The following is a 15,674-nucleotide window of genomic DNA, read 5'->3' as shown; positions in this document are numbered from 1 at the left end:
CCACAGACCAGTGGTTCTCAACCTGTGGGTCGCGACCCCTTTGGGGGGTCTCCTAAGACCATCGGAAAACACATGTGTAATTACATATTGTTTTTGTGATTAATCACTATGCTTTAATTATGTTCAATTTGTAACAATGAAATTGGGGGTCACCACAACATGAGGAACTGTATCAAAGGGTCGCGGCATTAGGAAGGTTGAGAACAACTGCCATAGACAGAGACATTTCAAGGATGCAGCTTTTAGAGAGAGCCTTCTTGTCTGTTGTTGACATCATCTGGGCCGAAATGTGACTAAACCCAGTTAAGAATTCTGTACAGTCATGTGTCACTTAAAGATGAATATATGTTCTGAGAAATGCATCATTGTGTAAACATCATAGAGTACACTTACACAAACCTAGATGGTATCACCCACTATGGCTAGAAACCTGTACAGCATGCTACTGTACTAAGTACTGTAGGCAATTATAACACAATGTGAGTATTTGTACATCTAAACATATTTAAACATAGACAAGGTACAGTCAGAGAGAGAGAGAGGAGAGACAGGGAGAAGAATGGGACTGGGAGGAGAGATAAGGAGAAACCCAGAGAGGGAAGTTATTGCCCATGAGTGCATATGTGTGTGCAGTGTGCATTCTGGGACTGGCAGGGGTGGGGACAGGCTCCCAGGCTCCCCTCCTCCCCAGCCCACTTCACTTGCTCACTCGCCATTTCCTTGCCCCAGCTGAGGCAGTGGCAGAGACAGTATGCTGAGCCTTCTTGTCTATTTAAACCACCCAGAGCTAGCAGTAAACTCAGCATCACAGTGGGGGCAAGCTTTTTCTTTCAAAATTGCAAACTCTTTGCTTATAACCCATTATAATCTTACTAGAGGCCTGGTGCATGGAAATTCGTGCACTCAGGGGGGTCCTTCAGCCTAGCCTGTGCCCTCTCGCAGAGCCCTCGGGAAATGTCTGACTGATGGCTGAGGCCCTGGGGAGCATGCCTAAGCCGTCAGTCAGACATCCTTAGCAGTGCTGTGGAGGCAAGAGAGGCTCCCACCACCACCACTGCACTCACCAGCCATGAGCCTGGCTTCTGGCTGAGCGGCACTCCCTCTGTGGGAGTGCATTGACCACCAGGGGACAGCTCCTGCATTGAGCATCTGCATTGGTGGTCAGTGCATGTCATAGCAACTGGTCATTTCACCGTTCAGCCGATTTACATATTAGCCTTTTATTATATAGGATGGAATTACAGTCATATATGTGGTTTGTAGTTGATCAAAATGTCATTTTATGCAGCACTTGACTGTATAAACTTTTAAGATTCTGGAGGGCAGGGATGTACTTATCTGGTGGCCACCCAAGACAAACGTGTGTAACTTCTCCTTCTTATTAAAACTGCCACCTACCAATCTGGAGTGGTCTGCTGTTTTCTTCAGTCTCTCCTTGCCCTCTGTGTAGGGAGCCAGTTTTCAAATCAACAAGCAGATTCATAGGTCTGGAGTTAATCCAAGTCTATATTGGATACATGGTTACACAAGAGAACAGAAGGTTGGGTTGCAGAATTAAGAACATTGTTTGATTTCACTTGATCTTTGGAGACCAAATACCCTTTCTTCAGAATAAAAAATTTGAAATGGAGCAGATTAATTTTGGATTCCTTCCCAGAGGATGTTCTGTTTAATTAGCCTGAAGACAACAATATCACACCATTTTACCTCTAACTGTTGCTTTCTTTACCTATATAGTGTGAAACTCAGGTAAACATGGATTCCAACTTCAGGTTTCCCTTGTAACTAGTTCTGTGCCCTTTGAAAAGCTGTTTTATGAGTGTGAGACTCAGTCTCTTCACCCACTAAATTAGGTGTTGTGTCTTTTTCAATCAGCTTTCACACTTATAATGTGTAGATGACATAACATATATACAGGGTCAGGCACTATTTTTTAAAAACTGTTCCTCTTACACTCTCCACATGGCCTCCTGGTAAACGTTTTAGCTAGGTTATTATGTAATTTTTAAATTTTACATTAATTGAATTATAATGCAATTGAAGAGAGGGTGGACTATACAAGGGGTGAAAACAGTCTCCATTCAGCCTTGTAATTTTGCTCAGCATCCAAGCTAGAGTCTTTACATCAGAAGGGAGGATGTTGTTTGGAAGGGATGGTGAGAAGGAAGAAGTTCCAAAATAAGGAGGTGTGTGACTACCTTGATTCCTACACTAAAATATTCAAAGTATTTAGAATTCTTTGTGTTAAGAAAACTGGATATGTATTCCACCCACTCACCACCACAAAAAGAACTTAGTGGCATTGGACCTGTGCTGACTTGTACCACTTGTACCACGCCATTCTACGTGAACTCTGGTGGTAACAGCAACCTTTCCCGCTGGAGGAGCCGACGGATTTGTTAACAAGAGACAGCAAGATATTCTGCAGGAACTTCTTAAGTGCTTTTAAAGCAAACATTTGAATCACAGCAACAGACACTTTTCAAATTTGGGGCTTTCCATTTCACCGTTCATTGGATGTTTATTCATAAGCATGCAGGAATTATAAAATTTCCTTCAAGCTCTTATTTAAAGCTTCAACTGTGAATGTACTGCTAAGGAATATAAATGTAAAGAAAATCAAGTAATTCCCAAGTGTCAAGGAGCTTTTGACTGGAGAGGGGAGGTTTTTATAAAAAATTATCTTGGTAACTGAAAAGAATTTTTTTAATGTATGATTATTATTTTCTCCATTCGAAATGGGAAACAGCCACAGAGGGAAAAGGTGAAAGTAGAGGAACAAGAAAAACAAAAGTAGGAAAGGATTTATTCATCTTAGCACAATGCATGCAGCCAGATTGAATCATTCTTCCTTTCCATAAACATTCTGGAGTTGTAGGAAGGGCTCACACTCCTAACCCTGGCTTGAGGGAAAAAGTAAAGAAGTTAACTTCTGTAAAATGATGAGCTTGTTACTAGTTTTCCATAACATCTGAACACAGGTTAACATAGTGAATTCAGTCAAATACTTTCAAACAGTGTGAGAAACAATGTGTTTTTAAAACTTTAAATCAATTAAATAGGTTTATATGGGCCTTCACTATACTATAGTTTAGTATAAACTATATTTTTGAAGTAACAATACTTGCTACCAATCAGGCAACTACAAGTCCTCACTTCTTGGATGCATGTTGAGAGTGTCAACCTGTCAATTATAGGCAAAAGGAAACTGTATTTTCCGAGATCTGGGGACGCAGGGGAACTGGGCTCAGGAGAAAAAGGAAGTTGGCAGGAGCCGTGTCTATAATTGACCCTTTCAGAACTGGCTTTTGATTAATTAATTATTCTTATGAATGTAGAAACAACCACAGCAATGGCCACAAAGCACACAGGTCCCTGAGTGGACCCATTGGAATTGTCAGTTTCTTTTCTGGAAGGTGATTGGAACCAAACCACTGATCTTTCTGACTAGTGAACATCCAGGGGTTCTTGGGTTTATCAAAGAAGGGATTATCCTACAGAGGGGGAAAATAAAGTCATTCCTGAGCTACTGACATAAGTAATAATTTTTAAATGCTTAGCTGGTGTTGAAGGATATATCGTAAATACTTCATAAATTTATGCTCAATAAATCATTTTGAGCAGCCAACTACCATGACTTCTAGGTTTGTTCTGAAAACCACTTCAGCCTCTGGCCCCATGTCTTACCAGGGGGCACTGACTGTGGCTTTACCCCTTAAGGGTTATATTTCCAGAGTTCCTATCTGAAGGTCTGAGAATCCTACAAGAAAAATATCCTTATACACTTTCGACAGAAAAGGAAAAGAACAGTGGTGAATCACTTAAAATATCAAACAGTGGGTATAAATCACTCAATACCTCATCCCTTTTTTCCTGATGTAAAGTCCATCACCATGGAAACAGGGATTAGAAATAGCAACCTATGAGAAACACTGGGTTTATTGGAGCACATGGAAGTTTTAGTTTGGTTTTCAGCCAAATCTTGAAAAAGAAAATCTTTGACTAATACCTACATGCTATTTTTATCACTTTTGAGAAGCAATGTTTGAATTATGGATTAAAGGGGAAATCTTTTTTTTCCAATTAAAGACAATAAAAACAACATAAACTAATTTGGAAAATGGGAAGCATTATACAATTTAAAAGGCTCCCTTTGGTCATCCCTCCAGACCACCGCCCCCCTCACCCCCAGTTTCTCTCTCTGCTCTGCCTCATGTAGGTGTATGACAACAAAATAATAATAATCTGTGCTGATTTGCAGATTAGTTATAGGTTGGACCCAGAGTTTTTCATATATATACTAGAGGCCTGGTGCACAAAATTCATGCACCGGAGTGGGGGTGTCCCTCAGCCAGGCCTGCACCCTCTCATGATCTGGGACCCCTCAGGGGATGGCTGACTGCAGGTTTAGGACTGATCTCAAACCAGCAGTCGGACAACCCTCTCACAATCCAGGACTGCAGGTTCCTCACCACTTGCCTGCCTGCCTGCCTGATCACCCCTAACTACTCTGCCTGCCTGCCTGATTGCCCCTGACCACTCACCTGCCTTCCTGATTGCCCCTAACCCTTCTGTCTGCCTCTCTGATCACCCCTAACCACTTGCCTGCCTGCCTGATCACCCCTAACACCTCTGCCTGCCTGCCTGATCGCCCCTAACTGCCTCTGCCTTGGCCCCTGCCACCATGGCTTCATCAGGAAGGATGTCTGGAAGGTCATTCGGCAGTCCAGTCTAATTAGCATATTTCACTTTTATTATTATAGGTACCCTAGTGTGTAGTCCTCAAGACTGTTCATTCACAGACAAAAGAAGTTTACCTTAGATATGAAGAGATATCTAATAATATTTTATTCCATAAATTAGATGCCTCCCTGCTTGAATATACTGGACATTGTGAAGTTCAAAGGTTCAGTTTGGGAGATAACATAATATCCTCATGTAACCAAATGATCAGTGGTCAGGAAAGTAGGAGTGTGACCAAAACTGGGCTCATAAGAGGTTGGCATTTCTCCCCACTCATTCTTCTCACCTTTATTTGCTCATTCTGCAAAATCTACCTCAAATTCTTCCTTCTATGAAGCTAGTCCTCCAGGTTTACAATATTTATTATTCAAAGATTCAGTATTTGCAAATTCACCTAGTGGCTAAACTTTATTTGTAACCCCAAAATCAATACCTGTGGTGCTTTTGTTGTCATGGACATGCACAGAGTAGCATATCCCCAGCTGAGGTCACACAAGGCAACACTCGTTCTTCTATTTCAGATATCATATTGTAAACAAGTACCCTTTCATCGTCTATTTAATGCCATCTCTCTTTTTTTTTTTGCATTTTTGCGCTTTTTGCTGGCGATTTCACTGTTTAAAATGGCCCCCAAGCACAGTGCTGAAGTGCTCATTATTCCTAAGCATAAGAAAGCTGTGAGGTCTTAGAGAGAAAATACACATGTTAATCTTCATTTAGATATGAACACCTAAACATAGAAAAGGTACAGTCAAAATACAGAATAAAAATGAAGTGTGTGTGAGTATGCATGCTAAGAAGGATAAGGTGGAGGGCTGTGGAAGGAGAATCCATCCGTGGGAGGGAGTGTGGTATCCAGGAGGAGGGAAAAAGGAAGGAAGAGAGGGAAGCAAGAGAAAGGAAGAGCAGAGATGGAGGGCTAGTAGGAAAGAGAGATAAAGAGAAACAGAGGGGGGAAGTGAGTTTGTGAGTGTGCATGTGCATGCAGGGACCATCATCGCAAGTGCGACTCCCTGGCTTCCCTCTTCCCCAGCACCTTCTGCTCATTCCCTCCACACTTCCTGCCCCAGCTGGGATGGTTGCAGAGTTGATAGACAGTGTGCTGAGTGCCATTGGCTGTGAGGTCCATATTAACGGATCACTAATTCTGTATGTATTAAACAGGTTATCTTTAAATAGAACAAGATTATGTTTTGATCCATTGATTAAAGTGTGACCAGAAGCTCTCAGGAACCTAAGCCTGTATTTCCTCTAGGACAGTGGTCGGCAAACTGCAGCTCAGCAAACCTCGGCTCCCAAGCCACATGCGGCTCTTTGGCCCCTTGAGTGTGGCTCTTCCACAAAATACCAGCTCTTCCACAAAATACTAACTTCTGCGCATGGGTCTCGAAGTTTCAATCACACTGTACGTGCACACGCACGTGGTATTTTGTGGAAGAGCCACACTCAAGTGGCCAAAGAGCCATGGCTCGCGAGCCGTGGTTTGCCGACCATGGCCCTAGGAGCAATGCTTAATTACTGAAACAATTAGCATTAGTATTGCCACAGCAACTTTATAGAATGTAAGTACCACAAATAATGAGAATTCACTTAAACTTGAATTCATACTGCTCTCATTTTAAATGTGTCTCTACCTTCTAATTAGCCTTTTATTATGCACTAAAAGCCTAATGCACAAAATCATAAAATTCATGCACTGAGGGGACTAGGTGTGGGGTCCCTCAGCCTGGCCTGTGCCCTCTCACAGTCCAGGACCCATCAGGGGATGTCCAACTGCTGGCTTAGGCCTGATCCTCTGGCCTAAGTTTCCACTCTGTGACATACAAGGGAGATTTTTACAAACATGATCCCTTTTATGGGTGATTAATCTCTCAAACTAGGTGGCAAGCTTTTTTTAGTTCAGGGACCTCCTTGTTCTTACTGCATAATATTGTCTAACACAGAGACAGGCCCATAAAATTTGCTGAAATTTTGTGGGTTTACTGTTTTCATTCTTGTCACACATTTCCTAGATTAGATGAAAAGTCCTTTTTAAAAGTTCTTTCATCCAAGTAAAATTTCAATTATGTCTAATGATTAAATGATAGTAAACATACTTCTCATCCCTCCACCACTGGCTGAGATGTGCTTCACACTGAACAGAACCTGAATAAGCAGAGTAGCACAGTGGAAGCATGCTGGGCCCATTGACAGAATCCAAATAGACAAGAATCTGAACTGACCATAGTTATTGCCACTGAATGATTCTGGGGTCATACAGATCCAAGCTTGACTCTCAAATTCACATTTACTACATATGAGATGTTGGTCACCTTCCTGAGTCTCATTTTCCCTCTCTTCAAAATGATTATGACACTATCCAACTCAGAGACTTGTGAAAAATGAGATAAAATATATAAATAACCTAGTATAACAAAGAATAGGTAATCAATAAGTACAGGTTCCTTACATCCAGGAAATACCCACCTCTCTTTCATTTGGAGGTCAAGGTCGGCTAAGATAAGAGAAGAGCTCACCCCCTGAACCCTGAGATTTGGACTGCTGGCCACCGTCATTGCCACATTTCCACAGAAATAATTCCTGTCCAAGTAGACCCAGAAAACACTACCCAGGAAACAAGAATCAAGAGCTCTATGAAGTAGAATACTGTGGTGGCTTAGCACTTAATTTTGGAATGAAGACAGGAGTTTTAATTCAAAACATCATTCTGACTGGCTTTATGGGCTTGTGCAAATTACATAAATGACCTGATTCTTCTATTTTTTGTTTTGTATCTGCAAAATAGTTACTGTAATCATTATTAAGCTAATGCTCCTTACAGTTTTGGGACATGGTAAGAGCTCTGGGTAGATGGACATATTTAGTGACATACCTGTGTGCCTGCCACTGCTGGGTACAGTCTACGTTCATCTTGAACAGGAGGTAGGCTTTCCCTGCAGGAGCATCTATAGCCCCCATCCATAGCAGGATGCCCACAGGTGATGAGAAATGCTGCATCTGTGTCCCTCCCCTCCTGCTCACTAGTCCTCACCAGCCATGGGAACTCCTTCTTCTCCCTCTTATCTTCATAACTCCACTCCCTTCATACTGTCCTCTTCCCAGCTGCATCTACAAGCCTTTGCTCCCTTCCCCCAACCTCCCGTCTATTTTTGGAGGCAAAAGTGTAGCTTTGTAAGCAGGTAGCAAAATCTTTCTGTCTCACATTTAGGCTAGAGGCTTCATTAAGTATTTGTTTCTGCTTCCATTCTAAACCAGCAGTACTCTTGGGGTACCAATGAGTAAAGAACATAAATCTACAGAAAACAGATATATACCCTCCACACTTATGTATATGTTTATGTGTATACACATATGATTTTATGTACATTATATATTTATATACTTATAGCATATATTTGTTTTACTTATATTTTACATATGTCCTTTCATTCAATTACATGTATTCTCTAAGAGCCAGCTATGCGCTCAACATCATTACAGATGCTGGGATACATCCCCACATTCATGGAGCTTATATTCTGATGGGAAGAGCAAATAGTGAGTAAAAAAAAAAAACCAACCAAATAATTTAATGTAGGTATTTACTTTGTTGTTAGTATATAAATTGATAGGTTTATAATAAATGGTAACTCAGATGGAGCAGATTAACATAAATTCAGGTGCACAGTTTCTGGTCACAGACTTGGTGAATATGTTCTGTTTTATTCCTCCCAAGAAAAAGGGTCAGAAAAAGTTTACATTCTCTTGCCACAAACAATAGTATAGATTTATGGTCTTTTCCCAGAGCTTTACTTTAACTCTCTTTCCTGTTCTCATAATATTACCCAAAGGAAACTGGACCATCTGAACATTCTACCAAACATCTCCATGGTCCATCGTATTGATGACATCAAGCTAATTTAGTTAGGTGAGCAAACTAATTAGATTGGATCAGCAAAAAGTGACAAAGACACCAGAAGCCACAGTAATACTCATGCGGTATGAGGGTGTGAGGTAAAACTTATAAAGATTCAGGGGACCCCCACATCATTGAAAGTTTTAAGTCTTATGGTCAGTGTCATGCTGGGACATCCCCTCCAAAGTGAAGGACAGATGATTACATCTGAACTTCCCACATCTGAAGGAAGTCTAATTTCTTTGGCTTCTTTGGGTTCTGTAAGCACACAAATTTAGAGTGAGCACACGAGAAAGGTCAAACATAATGAAGTTTTTACTTTGAGATAGTCATTTTTTTGGTTCTTACATGTATAATTAGATACATCAGGCATTTGATGGACAGTGAGAAGCTTAACTGAAAAAGAAAACATGAGAAGAGGAGTATGCTCAAGATAAGAAGAGCTCACAGAGGAAAATGAGTTCAGCTTCTCATCCAAATTGTAAGCTCTTCATACATGTGTGCATATGCCATTTCATACCCACTGAGATGACTAATATAAAAAACAACAACAATATGTGTTGGCAAGGATGCAAAAAAATTGGAACTCTTATGCATTTCTAGTGGGACTAGAAAATGGTGCAGCTACTTTGAAAAACATTTTGGCAGTTAGTTCCTAAAAATGTTAAACACAGAGTTACCCTATATTCCAACAATTCTACTCCTAGGTATATACCCCCAAAAAATGAACACATATATTCATGTAAAAACTTGTACATGAATGTTCTTAGAAACATTATTCACAACTAGAGGCCTGGTGCATGAAATTTGTGCACTCAGGGGGGTCCCTCAGCCCATCCTGCACCCTCTCACCGTCTGGGAGCCCTCAGGCGATGTCTGAGCAGCACTCCCTCTGTAGGAGTGCGTTAACCACCAGGGGGCAGCTCTTGCATTGAGTGTCTGCCCCTAGTGGTTAGTGCATGAAAACGGTCGTTCCACCATTTGGTCAATTTACATATTAGCCTTTTATTATATAGGATAGCTAAAAACAACTCCAATGTCCATCAACTGATAAAATGAATAAACAATATCTATACATGAAATACTTTCTAGCCAAAAAAAAGAATGAAGTACTGATATACAACAATATGGATGAGCCTTGACAACAGTATTCTATGTAAAGGAACCCAAGCAAAAAAGTCCACATATTGTACACTTCCATTTATATAACATGTCTAGAATAGGCACACAGATAGAGTAGGAGAAGGGAGTAGGTAATGTCAGCTAATGGATGCAGAGTTTCTTTTTGCAGTGATGAAAATATTCTAAAATTGATAGTGATGATGACTGCACAACTGAATATACTAAATATATTAAAATTATTTAATTTTATACTTTAAAAGGGTGAGTTTTATACTGTATGAATCATATCTCAACAAATCTGCTTAATTTTAAAAGATAATTTATTAAAGACCTTATATTTCTAATCAATCAATGTTTTAAAATCTTTTCTTTGCATTAAACCACACAAAAGAGTGAGCAGAGGTAAAGAAATAGAGATAACTAAGTTAGATATTTGTATGACACTTGTCTGTGAAGGTTATGAGAGATGGGGTTACAAAAGAAAGGTAATAATGAGGCAAGTACTTATTTAGAATCTTAATATAAGAAAGGACCTTTAGGATAGTAAACAGCTCTATTCAAACAGGCCCTCAGCATGTAAGTGCACCTAGTAATATGGGCAATAAGTATATAATATTTTCAGTTTTCCAAAGATTACTTGTTTTTTAACTAATCATATTTTTATCCCTTCTAGTATTAGAAAAGTGCACTCTGAATTTTTAAATATTAAGAACCACTGGAACAGTCTTTCTGAGTAATGATATTCACCCCACCCCCTAGAGACACTGCATTTCTGGTCCTGAATCCCATCCTGGCACCTAGAACTATATCACTCTCCAAGGCCAATTCTAAGATTCTGGAATTCAAGTGTCACCAACTCTGGATTTCTCAGTCTTGGTCCCCAACTATACAGATAACAGGACTTCATAGTCACCATTTTGTTTCAGTCAATTATTCACCTACACTACAACTGAAATTGCACTTTTTCAACAGTATATTTTGTATTCCAGAATGAATTTCTCTATGCAGAGCAGTTGGGCAATTCTTCCAGCCCAGGAACAAGTATAATTTCTCATCTCATCTCCCACCATAATCTCTATCCTTTCTTAGTTAACTGATAACTCCAAATGAATTCCAGAATCCAATTAATGACATTCTTATGCTTGCTTAAGCTAAAAAAGTCATCTGATATCTTTGGACTCTTCTTATTATTATTATTCATAATTTGTCAATGAACTAATCACTGTGGTAGTCATTGCTTCTGTTGGCTATTACTCGGATCTCCCCTACTACTAGGCACATAGAATGTCTCCATTCTTTGGTGTGACGTGAAACATGACCATGTCATTTCCTTAGGACAGTAACAGGGCAGTAAAAATTATCTTCCAGTAGAAGAATTTAATTGCAGTGCCTGACTTGCTAGATCATTCTCCTACTGTCATAGTGATCATAAAAGTACTTGCTATAGATGAGTCATAAGATCAAAGAATCCTGTAGTGCTGAACCAACACATGCAGGACAACTGCCCTGAAGAATCACCTAAACCTGCAAAGTGCATAAACAAGAAATAATTTTATTTTATAACAAAGTTTTATTATTAATGAATATATACAGACATATTTATTGCACGTCAGTGATGATGAAAAACTGGAAACAACTTCAATAGCATAATAAAGAATTTGTTCAACAAATTATGCTACAATGAAATAATGTGCAGTCACTGGGAGGAAATATGTAATGACACTGAAAGATGTCCAAGATAGACTATTGAAATGGGGTGGGGGAAGCGAGTTTCAAAGCAGCAGAGATTAGTGATTCCATTTTTGTAAAAAGAAAACGTATATACATATATACATTTAACATAAATACAATATGCTCACATAAGTATGGATGTGAATATATTTTATTCATATTACTATATGAAGAAGAGAATTTGTAATAATATTTTACAGCCCTGGAAAGTGTGGCTCAGTTAGTTGAGCATCATCCCATGTACCAAAGGGTTGCTGGTTTGATTCCTGGTCAGGGCACATGCCCCGCTTGCAGGCTTGATCCCTGGTAGAAGGTATGCAGGAGACATCAGACGATGTTTCTTCTCTCACATCAATGTTTCTCTATCTCTCTTTCTCCCTCTTCCTCTCTCTCTAAAAATCAATTTTAAAAAATGTTTAAAGAATACTTTACCAACTAAATAGAATTACAAGACATTTTTGCTCTTAAATATGCTTCTGTATTGTTGGAATTTTTTAACACAGATTACAAGTTTACTTTTATAAACAGGAAAAAATATGATGTTTTTAATACATCATTCATGTCCTGCCCTCCTTTCTAAGTCGTCATCTTCAAGATTAAAACATCTTCCATAGGTTAAAAAAGAAAAAAAAAAACTTAAGAACATACATTAGCTGTGTATAGCATTCCAAATCTTCTTTGTTATAATTCTGAATTTGCTTCTTACCATAAATCACTTTGTATGAACATGTATAAAAGTATATTTATTAGCTCTGCAATACATTCAATGTCTGCACTTTTCCTCTATTTATTCCCATCTTTTAATTTAAGAACTTATAATTGACTCTGAATTCCTTTTAACTTTAACCTTCTTATCTTCAGGTGCACCAAAATATATAAAACAAATATTAATAAGCCTAAAGGGAGAAATTGAAAGAAGTAGTATTCTCAATTACAGTAAATTTGCTAACTAAAAGAAATTGTGCCATTTTATGTACTTCATTGGCAATGATGTTTTCAGTACTTCAATCTAAAAACCAACAGATAGAGGCCTTCTTTAAACTATAGATCGTGTAAATTATATACATGGAAATGGGGTCATTAGTGGGACAGGAAAATTTTTTTACTTGTCTCTGTTGATCCAACCAGTGAACTATTTTAGGAAACTTCCCAGCCTAGAGTCACAAGAATAGGCTCAGTAGTCAGATTGCCTGGCTTCAAAGCCCATCAGGCTATTCACTGGGAAGTGACCTCAGGCAAGTTGTTCTATTTCTTTATATGCAAAACAGGGATGATAATAATAACCCCTAATCACAGAGTTATTGTGCAGATTAAATGAGGGAATCCAGATAGAGCAGTTAGTATGGTTCCTTGTCATTTGGCAACAACTCAATAAATATTAGTTGTTGCTAGTTAGTATTGTTGATAATGTCTTTGATGTTGAAATTGCTGCTACTTTGTCCTGTTATATATTGCTATTTTATTGGAACTTATCAGCAATATTTCCCTTAGTTGTAGTGTTTATCTATTAATAAACTGAAAATGTCAGTTCCATGGACACGGACAATAGTGTGGGGAAGGCCTATGGTGGAGAGGGGGTTGAGTGAAGGGGGAGAAATGGGAGACATATGTAATACTGACAACAATAAAAAAAATGTCTATCAAAAGTCTAATTTTCTGATCCAATTTTTAGTTTTGGGGTTTCCCGCTTACATAAAATCTGCAATGATGCTAACAGAAAATCAAGATTTTAATATCCTGCTAAATGTTTGATAGTATGAAAGATTAATTTTTTTTTAGTAAACTTGGTTTACTTTAGAAATGTAGTAATTGGGATCAACATCAAACAAGAAAAATCAGAACCTAAATAAGTTTTTTAAAATTCTTAAGAATTAGTGTGGCCTTAGCCAGTTTGGCTCAGTGGATAAAGCATCAGCCCACGGACTGAAGGGTTACAGGTTCAATTCCAGTCAGGGGCATGTACCTCGGTTGCAGGCTCAATCCCTGGCCTGGGCAAGGTACATGCAGGAGGCAACCAATCCATGTGTCTCTCTCACATCTATGTTTCTCTCTGTCTCTCCCTATCTCTCCCACTCTCTAAAAAAATCAATGGAAAAATATCCTTGCGTGAGGATTATCAAAAAAGAATTAGTGCGCCTGTACTATCCTGATATATCTAGTATCTCCTGTTTAAACCACTTCATACTATCTTAATACATTTTTGGTCATTTAGAAAATCACATTAACTGTAAGGTGTCCAGGAAATCTGTTTTTACCCTATTTTTTTTCTTTAAAATGTGCATTCTTTCCCTGCTCCATCACCTCTTAATGATTGTGACATACGTTTTCATAAATTTTAATAAAATTAGTTTAGAGGACATCTATAGTCTGTGAGGAGAAAATTCTATAAATCATTGTTTCTCAAACTGATTCTTGGGAATTTTTTCAAAGGTTTGAGAATGCTCTGTGGATTTCTTCTTTAACATCATGTGTTTAGTTTGATGTTATTTAGCACCTTTAAAAAGAGGTTGTGGAACTTTCTAATGACCTTATAACTGAGTACTGCCACTCAATTTTAGTGCCTGTGTTTGTGTGTATGACCACATTGTATGTATGACTACATTGCCCACAGACTTCTGCTTTAATTGTCACTGGTTAATGAGAAATGAATAGATTGACTTAATACCTAAGTGATGGATCTGTGCCAAGTGAAGAACAAATGACATCACTGCCTGCTGTACAACGATTTCTTTATAGTCCAACTTGTAAAAAATGGTGGCAAAACTGAGTCATCACAAATTGTTTTATATCATAGGCATACCAAGCTGAAAAGATCCTCTCCTTAATAGTCAGTATTCACATAACAAGTGACAATTTCCTTTCAGCAAAACCTCACTAATCACATTAAATTAATGTCATTAATTTATATTTTATTGATTTTGTAGTTTTATTGTCATTTCAAATTCATAAGCTTTGGGAATTTAAACCTAGCTTAATAATTATATATATTTTAATAATATAATAAAAATAAATTGTCAACACTGGGTAGTCTTAGAATATTTTTAAATGCTATTATAAAGTTTTCTGATACCTGTAGCTGTATACATTTTTCACAATTTCACTTGTATTGATCTTTAAAATGTCTTTTAAAACCTATTTTCCCTACTCATACTTTTATTTTTTAATATATTTTATTTATTTTTAAAAGAGAAGAAGGGAGAGGGATAGAGAGTTAGAAACATCGATGAGAGAGAAACATCGATCAGCTGCCTCCTGCACACCCCCTACGGGGGATGTGCCCACAACCAAGGTACATGCCCTTGACCGGAATTGAACCTGGGACCCTTCAGTCCGCAGGCCGACGCTCTCTATCCACTGAGCCAAACCGGTTAGGGCCCTACTCATACTTTTCTATAAAATCCCAGCATTCTTTATGATAATAATAATAATAATAGCTAACATTCATAGTATTCATTATATGCTAAGCACTGTTCTAATTGCTTTTCATGTATTAATTTGTTCACAATTCTTTGAGATAACTTAATCCCATTGCATAGAAAAAGAAACTGAGGTGGAGAAAGGATAAGAAATCTGCTCAGGTCATACAATAAGTAAGTAGCAGAGTGGGAATTCCAACCCAAGTATTCTGCCTAAGGGTTCAGATGATTGAATAGCCACTGAATTTATGCCTCTGTAATTTATATATCATTTATAGTATATGATTCCCCTAAATTATTCAAATATTGAAAACTATTTTCTCTCAATTTTACCTTTTAGTAGTATTTAAAGTAGGACAACACATCCAGTAACACTGAAGTTGATGTTAATATTTTATATTTAATCATCAACTCAAGCTGATTTAATTATTCTGGTAAGAATTTCATCTATAGTGCCCTAGTACATCGAGCCTAAAACATTCTACAGATAAGAAGGTTAAAGTTAAAAGGATTTCAGAGTCAATTTTAAGTACGTAAATTAAAAGATGGGAATAAATAGAGGAATAGTGCAGACATTGAGTGTATTACATAGCTAATAAGTATACTTTACACATGTCCATTGGTATAAAGTGATTTATGACTGCAGCGGGAAGGCCGGGGAGGGTTGGGGGGCGGGAGGTAGGGGGGTAAGAGATCAACCAAAGGACTTGTATGCATGCATATAAGCATAACCAATGGACATAAGACACTGGGGGATAGGGGAGGCT

The sequence above is a fragment of the Myotis davidii genome, unplaced genomic scaffold (genome assembly GCF_000327345.1).
Source record: "Myotis davidii unplaced genomic scaffold, ASM32734v1 scaffold26, whole genome shotgun sequence".
In the NCBI taxonomy this organism is placed as follows: domain Eukaryota; kingdom Metazoa; phylum Chordata; class Mammalia; order Chiroptera; family Vespertilionidae; genus Myotis; species Myotis davidii.
The sequence above is the reverse complement of the archived record's forward strand: the minus strand, read 5'-3'. Positions refer to the sequence as shown.